The sequence below is a fragment of the Thunnus maccoyii genome, chromosome 21 (assembly GCF_910596095.1).
Source record: "Thunnus maccoyii chromosome 21, fThuMac1.1, whole genome shotgun sequence".
In the NCBI taxonomy this organism is placed as follows: Eukaryota; Metazoa; Chordata; class Actinopteri; order Scombriformes; family Scombridae; genus Thunnus; species Thunnus maccoyii.
Window position 1 is genome coordinate 21886319 of NC_056553.1, and position 9008 is coordinate 21895326.

Sequence of the window (9008 nt, forward strand, 5' to 3'; positions counted from 1 at the left end):
ATGATTCCAATGCAGGTTGAGTGTGCATTCAGTGGACGTGAGCGTCTCCAGTATGAAAGGTCTATTAGTGTGTCCAGCAAAGAGTGTGGCTTTATAACAACTAAGAACTTGACAGGAGTCATATCTGCTTCAGGATCAAAGGTCATAACAACTAAACGGAAAGATACAACTAAAGGTATCTGAAGTCCTGCTTCTCAAAATATCTGAAGCTATGACCAGTAACCATGTGATAAGTCATAAGTCAACACTAATCATCTTTGTGAAGATACTTCAGTCACTTAGTCGTAACTGAAATCAAATAAGTTACCCTTCACACCAGCTATTAGGATATTTGATGGATATTAAATGGATGTGATCAGCAAGCTAAGACCCTGATCTAGTCATTTTTAAGATATATAAAAATATTACCTATAGAGACCACGCACAGCTACTTAGACCTGAGTCCATGTGTCATCAGTATGAAAGGTGTTGTAGCAAAAGCAACAGAAAGTTTTACAAAAGGCTTAAAAACAAAATCTTTTCTCTTTCCAGAGCTTTCAGAAACTTGAACTAAATTCAAACTCAATTGCATCTGCACACGTCATCCATCCTGTCTATTTTGTCGTCCTGCTGAGTGCTGTACATTCCTGCACAGTTCAGCCGCTCATCCTGCTCCCACATCCTCCTCCTCAAATCCACAGAAAAAAGAGATAGAGACAGAGCAAAAGAGAGGATCATATTGACAATTATTTCTGTGTGGCTGGCTCCAGGCAAATTAGATTGAATGGGCTGGAAAACAAGTTACATCAATCCAATTAGGTTATGATCAGTCACTGCTATTGGGTAGCGGGGGCCACAGCGCGGCCCCCTTTGTACTGTACTGCAGATAGAGACGCACGGAGAGGAGACAGAGTCTAAGGCGAGAGACAAGCCTGGTGCTAATGCTTGCTCTAACTCAATAGAGAAGCTGCCTCGCTGCTTCGGCTGGCTGCTCTCACTCTGTCTGATTGACCACTCCATTAAAACTACACTGACATGACCACTGTGTGTGTGTGTGTGTGTGTGTGTGAGTGAGTGAGTATGGGAGGGTTATCCTTTAGAGATCAGACATAACCAAAGTCATTTTGCAGCTGGGCCTCACATCAATCTGTCTTAATATTTGAGTGCCGCATAAAACAAGCATAAACTACAGTGACATTTGCAGCCGCTTTGATTGAGCGTTGCATGTGTATGTGTATGTGTGTGTGTGTGTCACAGTGTGTTTGGGAATGCACGGTTTGCATGTCTGACATTCTGCGCTGAATTCCCTGTTGTACTCTGGGTAAAGCCCGGGTGCCCTCTGCCCTACTGTCTCTCTCCACCAGTGGGATGTGAATAATGGAGTAATTACAGGAAGCAAGGCTTGACCGCTAAACATTTTCCTAACCAGAGGATCTGGGAGAGGGATTCTCCATTTAGAGAGAGGGAGAAAAAAAGGAATGAGAGAAAGAGAGAGAGAGAGAGAGAGAGAGAGAAAGAAAGAGAGAGAGAGAGAGAGAGAGAGAGAGAGAGAGAGAGAGAGAGAGAGAGAGAGACATCCAGCCAGCCGGAAAAGGAGTCTGCCTCTAATTTTCAATATCTGGATTAAAGATTAGCTACTCTTCCACAGTTTGTATTGTAGCAGATTGATGATCTGTGGGTTTGTGTTTGCGTAGTTGCAGTGTGATTACATGCATGTGGATGTTCTGAAAGGGGAAAAAAAGGTGGCAGAGAGGGAGGTCTTGTCCTGCCAGCGCCACTTTAAATCTTGGGTTTTCAGTTCCACATGCCCGGGTCTCTGAACTCGAAGGGAATAATTACGTCTAAACACGACTAGAGCGGTATATGGAACCACAGAGGGATGCCCTCACTGAGACCTGATCTGGGGGAAATGTTGATTCATAAAAGAGCTAAATGGCAAAGATAAATGAGGTGGAGGACACAGAGGTGTGGAGTGGCTACAGTGAACTGTAAGATTATCCACTTCTTACGGTGGTTAATGAGAGTGTCTGCTGGAAATTTAAAGAGCACTCAAATTATGTTGAAATGTTTCTATCTTCAGTTGTCCACACAGACAGATACATAAGCAATAAAACTGATCTTTCTTTTTTTTTTTAAACTTGGTTTCTTTCTTTCTTTTATTTGGCTACTTCTTCCTCTCTAAGCCACAGATGAACACTCACACTAAGTACATTTACTCCACTACTGTTGCAAGCTGCCCAAGCATACCCACATAATGAGTCTTTATACCCAATTTTAAACTATTCTGCATTGATAAAAAACACTTTAAAAACACTTTAAAGTCCAGTTTGAACAATAGACTCTATGTTAAAAAATGTGTTGCAACTGTACAAAAACCTAAAATTTGGAAATATTTCAATTTGTGCACATTTTGGATCACATTAGGAAATATTGTTGAATTTCTGGCTAAAAGAATGCCATTTTGGGTGTCGTTACTATATTTAAATGTGATAATGGGTCAAAATAAAGAAATACAATAGTAGCCTTATATTCTGCAAATAAAACATACAATCAGCAGATAAAATATAAGATGTTGCTATAGTTTCAACTACTCAAGTGGAGATAAAGTTCAAATTAGCTCAACCTTAACTCACTACAACATTAAAATGTTCTTTACACATTAATGCATTGGTAATAATCCAACATCAACATATTAACACCAACAGGAGCCGTTATGCCTGCATATTGAGTACTTTTACTTTTGATACTTCTGCTACTTTCTCATAAGTATAATTTTGAATGCAGGATCTGAATAGCTCTTCCACCACTGCTGTGAAACATGTATATGCATCTGTACATACAGTAACACACACGCAGGTAGAAAAAGGCTCCTCCAGCACAGAAAACCTAAAAATGTATTTCATCCCTCACAGGAGTGCTAAATGTTCTTGACCCCATAAAACTGCTCACAAAGGGCCCAGAGACATTAAATATCTATAATTCAGGGGTCTCTCTAGCTCTGGCCCACCTGAATCATTCTCACACACACACACACACACACACACACTCATAGCTTGTGCTCTCTGACCCTGGCTGTGGTGTCCCGCAGGGCCCGAGGTCGGCCCTGGGTGTCCCTGTCAGTGTGGCTCCGGATGGGTCAGGAAACGCTGGACTGCTCCCTCTGTGCTCCCCAACGACCCCTGAGGATCCCGAGGTGGCATTTCCCCTCCGATTAGTGCTAAAAATACTGAGGCAGCTCCAACAGCCATGGCCCCTGGGTGATCATGATGGAGGGGAGGAAGGAAGCAGCTTTTCCTGCCCTCCTCTCGCCTCGTAAGTCATTTGTCATCCATCTCTTTCCCTCTTTCTCTCTTATTCTGTCTCTCAACTTATTCCCCCAACATTCTTCTCTCCAATGGAAATTTTTTCCAGACAAGCAAAAAAAAACCCAAACAAACAAAAAAAACAAAACAATCATGAACCTGCTTCACCTCTCCTAAGACAGGATGAGCCATGACATGGAAAACTCTTTGATACCAACGGTGCACCAAATGTCATTTGAACTGACAGTAAACAAGACTGTAAAAGTAGGGTGCAGGGTGGTGGGGGGGGCTGCTTTAACCTTTGCATTGGACTTTAGCTAATGTGCCATTAATGCCTAGACACACTCACATTAACAGAACATTAACGAGTCCATTGCCCAGTCCAAAAAGGAGAAAAAAGCTGGCTCATGTCAGCATCAGGCTAATTGTCCGCTACGTTGGGTAAATACTGACTTTGTGGTCCTGAATTAGAAAATTTTCCTCCTCAAACAGGATGGCACAGCGTAGCCCCAGGACACAGCTTAAAGGGAGAAACCAAAACTCTCACTAGGTAAGCAAAACATGATTGAAACGGAAAATGAGATGTAATTACTTGTGCATACTTTTGAAAACTGATTTATTTGGCAGAAATGACAAAAATATCCTCTTGTTTGGTCTAAAAGATTACTACCATGATTGGTTTATTTGTAAAATATGAAAAATGTAGCAGTTTTTGCCAGAAATTCGGGCTCTTTAGTTTGAATAAATGTTTGTAAACCCTATTTCCTCATGGAAGTGCTTGAGTGATATCAGATACAGCTCTGAAATATGCTCAGTTTTTGAAAGAAAAATTTTAAAATAGTAACTCTTGTTAAGGATATTTATCTCTCACACAATAATTTGAAATGCAAGATGGAGACGTGCTGGGTGGCAGCCTGTTGCAGCAGCTCCTGTTGTGTGTTTTGATTGTTCCTCACTTTATCTCTATATTCTTGTTTGTGTGTGTTTATTCAAGAATTTCCCAATTTAAATCAATAAAGTATATCTATCTATCTATCTATCTATCTATCTATCTATCTATCTATCTATCTATCTATCTATCTATCTAATTTTGTTGACTGATGTCTTTATTCTGAAGCCATACAGACAAGAGCTGTTGAAGTGTGTTAAAATGCAGGGATTAACTGTGTGTTTTGATTGACATGCTTACAACAGAGCAGGTGTGTAAAACGATGATTGTGTGATTGATTTTATTTATTATCCACACCCATCCCAAGGTAACAACTTTGATCTGCCTTTACCAAACTGTCAGGACGTCGGATGCTTTGAACTTTGGGGCCCACGGGCATGATGCAGTGGAGGATGTCACCAATCAGGGATATTGGAACATGTTATTTCAGTTGTAAGATGTAATAATAACAATAAATTTTTATTTGTACAACAACTTGCTTACTGAATTACTGAAAAAAAAACTTTACATGGGAAAATTAAGATGAAAACAATTCAGCATTATAATGAGGCCTAAATAAAATAAAGAAAGTAAAAAGTACACAGAATTAAATAGATTAAAACATCAACAAATAGAAAAAAAATTAAACATTTTTTAAAAAAAGATTATGTTTCTGAGAAGTGATGAATCTCATCTGTTACTGAATTTGAAAGTTTCTCATCTCATCTGCAGAGCCAAACCAAGTTGCTAGTTAGTGAACTGCTGTAGCTGGTGAGCTAATCGCAAATTACTATTTTTTTTTAGGTATTTCTCATCTGGGGAAAGCATGATTGGATGATCCTTGTCACTGTCAAAAACTACACCCACTTTCTGGGTCCAGTTTGTTATTTGTGGTGAGCAAGACTATCTTATAGAGTGGGGATGAACCAAATGCTAATATTAAAAGGGACATACGATACTTTTTGTGATTTTCTGTTATTTATATACTGTTATGATGTTGGATGTCTATGTTAAACATGGTTCCAAAGCTTGAGATGAATGCATGTAAAAATTCTCTCTCCAAATCAAAAGCCAGGGCTTCAACTTGCTTTGAATGCTTCGTTTGCAAAGTTACCTCTATTTCCTCTTTGTGATGATGTCAGATTGTTCATGCATACCCACAAATGGCCGTACAGATGTATTTGAGAAGTTTCCATTTTAAGTAAAGAGGAAAAAAAAGTGAAATCCCACTACTATTGTTTATTTAAGTAGCCCCTGGAACCACTGGAAGCTGGCCAATCAGAACCCAGTGGACTCATCAGGAGAGGGGTCTTAAAGAGACAGGAGCTCAAACGGCTTGTTTCAGACAGAGGCTGAACTGAGGGACTGTGTAAAGCATCAGTATAAGATAAATGAGGAGATTTTTGAACTGTAAATCATGCAAAGATATTCCAGTAGAGCCCTAGAATATAAATACAGGCAACAACAAGAACAAGGTGCCAAGAATGGAGCCTTGGGGAACACCACTGGTCAGAGGGTCACCAAAGAGGAAGCATTCCTAATGACTATTGAAAAAGTTCAGTTTGACAGGCAATTGAAACCAGTATAATGCAACATCTCAGAGGCCAACCCATTTAAGCTTTTGCCAGTCCAGTGTTTGTCAGACATGAATTTCCCACTTTCCATGCAGAATAATAAAGATACAGATTAACTGACATTGAAAATAAGAGATTTCTGGTGCCTAAAATTTGAGTTATAGCACAAGGTTCTGACATGAAAACATAAAGCTCCTGGAATATGCCAAAGCACTGAGAAAACACTCACGTTCCCACTGTGTTAGAATATGAATGTCAAAAAGATGCTTTTGGACCACATTTGTGTTATAAATCATAATAATTATTGTTTGGGTTATGCTAAACTGCTCTCTGACTCATTTTCACACATGTGATATTTCTCTTTTAAGACCTTGTTAATACCTATGACTCATATTTCCAGTTCTTCAACAAACTGAAAGCTTGCTTTGTCAGGGTCTGAAAATGTAATATACAGTAGGCTCCTCTGTAGATTGATTTGTGACTGCAACGCTGACTTGGCAGGTCAAATCCAGGCCAAAAAGGGAATGTTTTTCTTTTCTTTTCTTTTCTTTTTTTTTTTTTTAGATCAAAACTTTTACATAAAGGTTGTTCCTATTATGGTCAAGGCTGGAGTTTTAGAGGAGTTTGAGATGGGAAAAAGAACAAAATCTCTTGTCTTTGAAATATAAATTAATTTTTACTGCTTTTTCTGTCATTCAATACAAGCTCTCTTTTCTTTATGCGCATCTTTACTTTTCCATTTTTTTCCCCTCAAGTCAAATGTCTCTCTTGTTCTCACCCTCGCTTGCATTGCTTGTCCTCTCACGTTGCTGTCTCAGCTGCAGTCCATATGATCTCTCTGCCTCTGTGATAAGTCGATTTTGTAATTCGCTGTGTTTTCAAAGCCATTATTACAGCTTATTTATATTTTGAAGCTGACTCCTGGCCTCGCCCTGCTAAAAGACAATTACTAGGAAGCCCATTTTGTGGAGCCCTGTCTGGTTCTGTTTGGAGACAGAATAATAAATCATGTGGTGGCAGACCAAGTGGATAATAGCTGGAGTCAAACACACACACAATCTTTTTTCCTACTTTCTCACATACACACACTGTAGAGCTGATGATTTTAATGTGGTGAAGACGCAAGCTATACACACTGCACACATTATTCCTCACGTCTGCTAAGTAACACTGATTTTGTCCATGTATCCCCAGTAGATCCTACTTCTTACTGTACTGCTACATTGAGTGAACCTAATAGAGGCTGACAGGGACTGGATTTTTGAGGCCAATACCAATGTCTATATTTGAGATGAGAAAAAATCAGAAGATGATGTCACCCAATATGGATTTTTTGGAATGTTTTTTCTTACCTAAACCAGTAGTGTTGCCAGAAATCATATTGTGGGTGGACGCAGAGAAAATCAGGTGGCCCTATGTCCAAGATTATTAGTTGTTAGATACTGTATTTTTAGGCAACTGTCAAAATACTTAAAATCGAAAATCAAGTTAAATCAGCCATCATACACAAAAGCAGCAGCATTAAGTTTAAACTATACATACAGATACTCAGCAACAAAACACTAGCAGTAAAAAAATCAACGAGCCGGCCGGACACAGCAGTAAAACAGCCTGACACTGCCTAATAACTACACAGTCACACACCTGCAGGAGCAGCAACAACCACTCATTACAAGTTACAGAAACAGCAGCATCAAATCTGAACCCAATAAACTAAAACAGGAAACATGGCGGGGACAGATAAAGTAAATGTCTTACCTGTGATGATTGCTTGTTAGCATGAAAATTATTTCATTACGCTCCAGTGATATAGTCAGCTCTGTTTCAGGGGAAAGTGTGTAGACTGTCATCATAGTGATGATCTGATTCCAGACTTATCGATCGACATTTATACCAATACTGACATATCGTGATAAGCTCAAGCCGGCCAATAATATTGGCCCAGCTGATTCATAAGCTGGGATCTAGAACTGAGGCAACTAGCTGTATCTTACATACATTTGTAGCAGGGTTTCTGCAGTGTTCACCAAATTCAATTTAAGACTTCTTAAGACCTTTTTAATTCCACATTGAATGCAATTTAATACATTTGTCATACAGGTCATGCCTAGTAATATAACAGAGTACACATTAACATAACCTGGACCCACATACGCGGCAGAAAATTGATGGATGGATGGGTGGATGGATTAACTAATTACAAAATAATTCATAAATTCAAGGTTTTGCTTAAATTGGATTTGGATCATGGATCAGTCTGCTTCTTTGCTACTGTGGCTAGCAGGAAATGAATTAAATGCTTTTTACGACTTGTTTACAATATTATATATTTTTTATTAACAAGAATTTAATATGAAATGAATGTGTTTGTGATATGATATGTAAATGGGCTGCATCCACTCAAAGAGCTTTACAATACATGTCAACATTTACCCACTCACTCACATTCATACAGTGATGGCAGAGGCTGCCATGTAAACTGCCAACCTGCTCATCTGGATTTCATCTAATGCTCATTCACAAACACTCACACGCCGCTGGCACCGCCATCAGGAGCAATTTGGGGTTCCGTATCTTGCCCAAGGACACTTCCACATGCGGACTGGAGGACCGCTGATGTTCCGATTAGTGGACGACCTGCTCTACCTCCTGAGCCACAGCCGCCCCAATATGTATGTGTGTTATCTTTCCAACCTTTTAACTGTAATTTCTGCTGTCTTCACCATGCAGCTTTCTCTGTCCTGTCTCACTATGTAAGCATAATGTTGCAGTAACACTTTTGTCTGTCAAACTGGTGAAGAATAACCTGCAATGGTTTTGCTGTTTGTTGAATATGGTATTCAATAAATACAGAAATACTGAGTAAATAGCGATATTACTGTATATTGAATTAAAAAAATTACCCTTCCTGCCTTGACAAACATTGTGTGAGCTCAGATGTTGGTTTTAGGGAAGGATTTGTATAAATTTTCATTAGTATAAATCAAATAATTATGTGGTTTTGAATGAGGTTTACTTACCTCTGGAACAGAAGTTCCTGTTTCACTTCTCAACAGAATTTCAAATTACAGCAAAATCATGAATATTTAAAATACCAAAAGATGAATCTTGTCCTCTAACCTCACTCCGCACAGCTGTGTACTATAAAGAAGTGTTATAGGGCACCAAGGAGCATCAAATGGATGACTGTGGTGTCTATGTTCTAATCACTGAACATGTCAACTG

The 9008-nt window shown here is 39.1% G+C and overlaps 1 long non-coding RNA gene across 2 annotated transcripts in view; it reads left to right on the forward strand.

Moving 5' to 3' along the window:
• The window catches only part of LOC121888263, a 30204-nt gene extending 25572 nt beyond the window's left edge, over positions 1-4632 (forward strand). The window contains exons 2-4 of one of the 2 annotated variants that reach the window (XR_006093174.1): positions 3068-3291; positions 3774-3831; positions 4538-4632. This is a non-coding gene — a long non-coding RNA (uncharacterized LOC121888263). The remainder of the gene's footprint in view (positions 1-3067; positions 3292-3773; positions 3832-4537) is intronic. The other variant, XR_006093173.1, reaches the window with a different exon arrangement.
• Positions 4633-9008: the final 4376 nt, after the last annotated feature.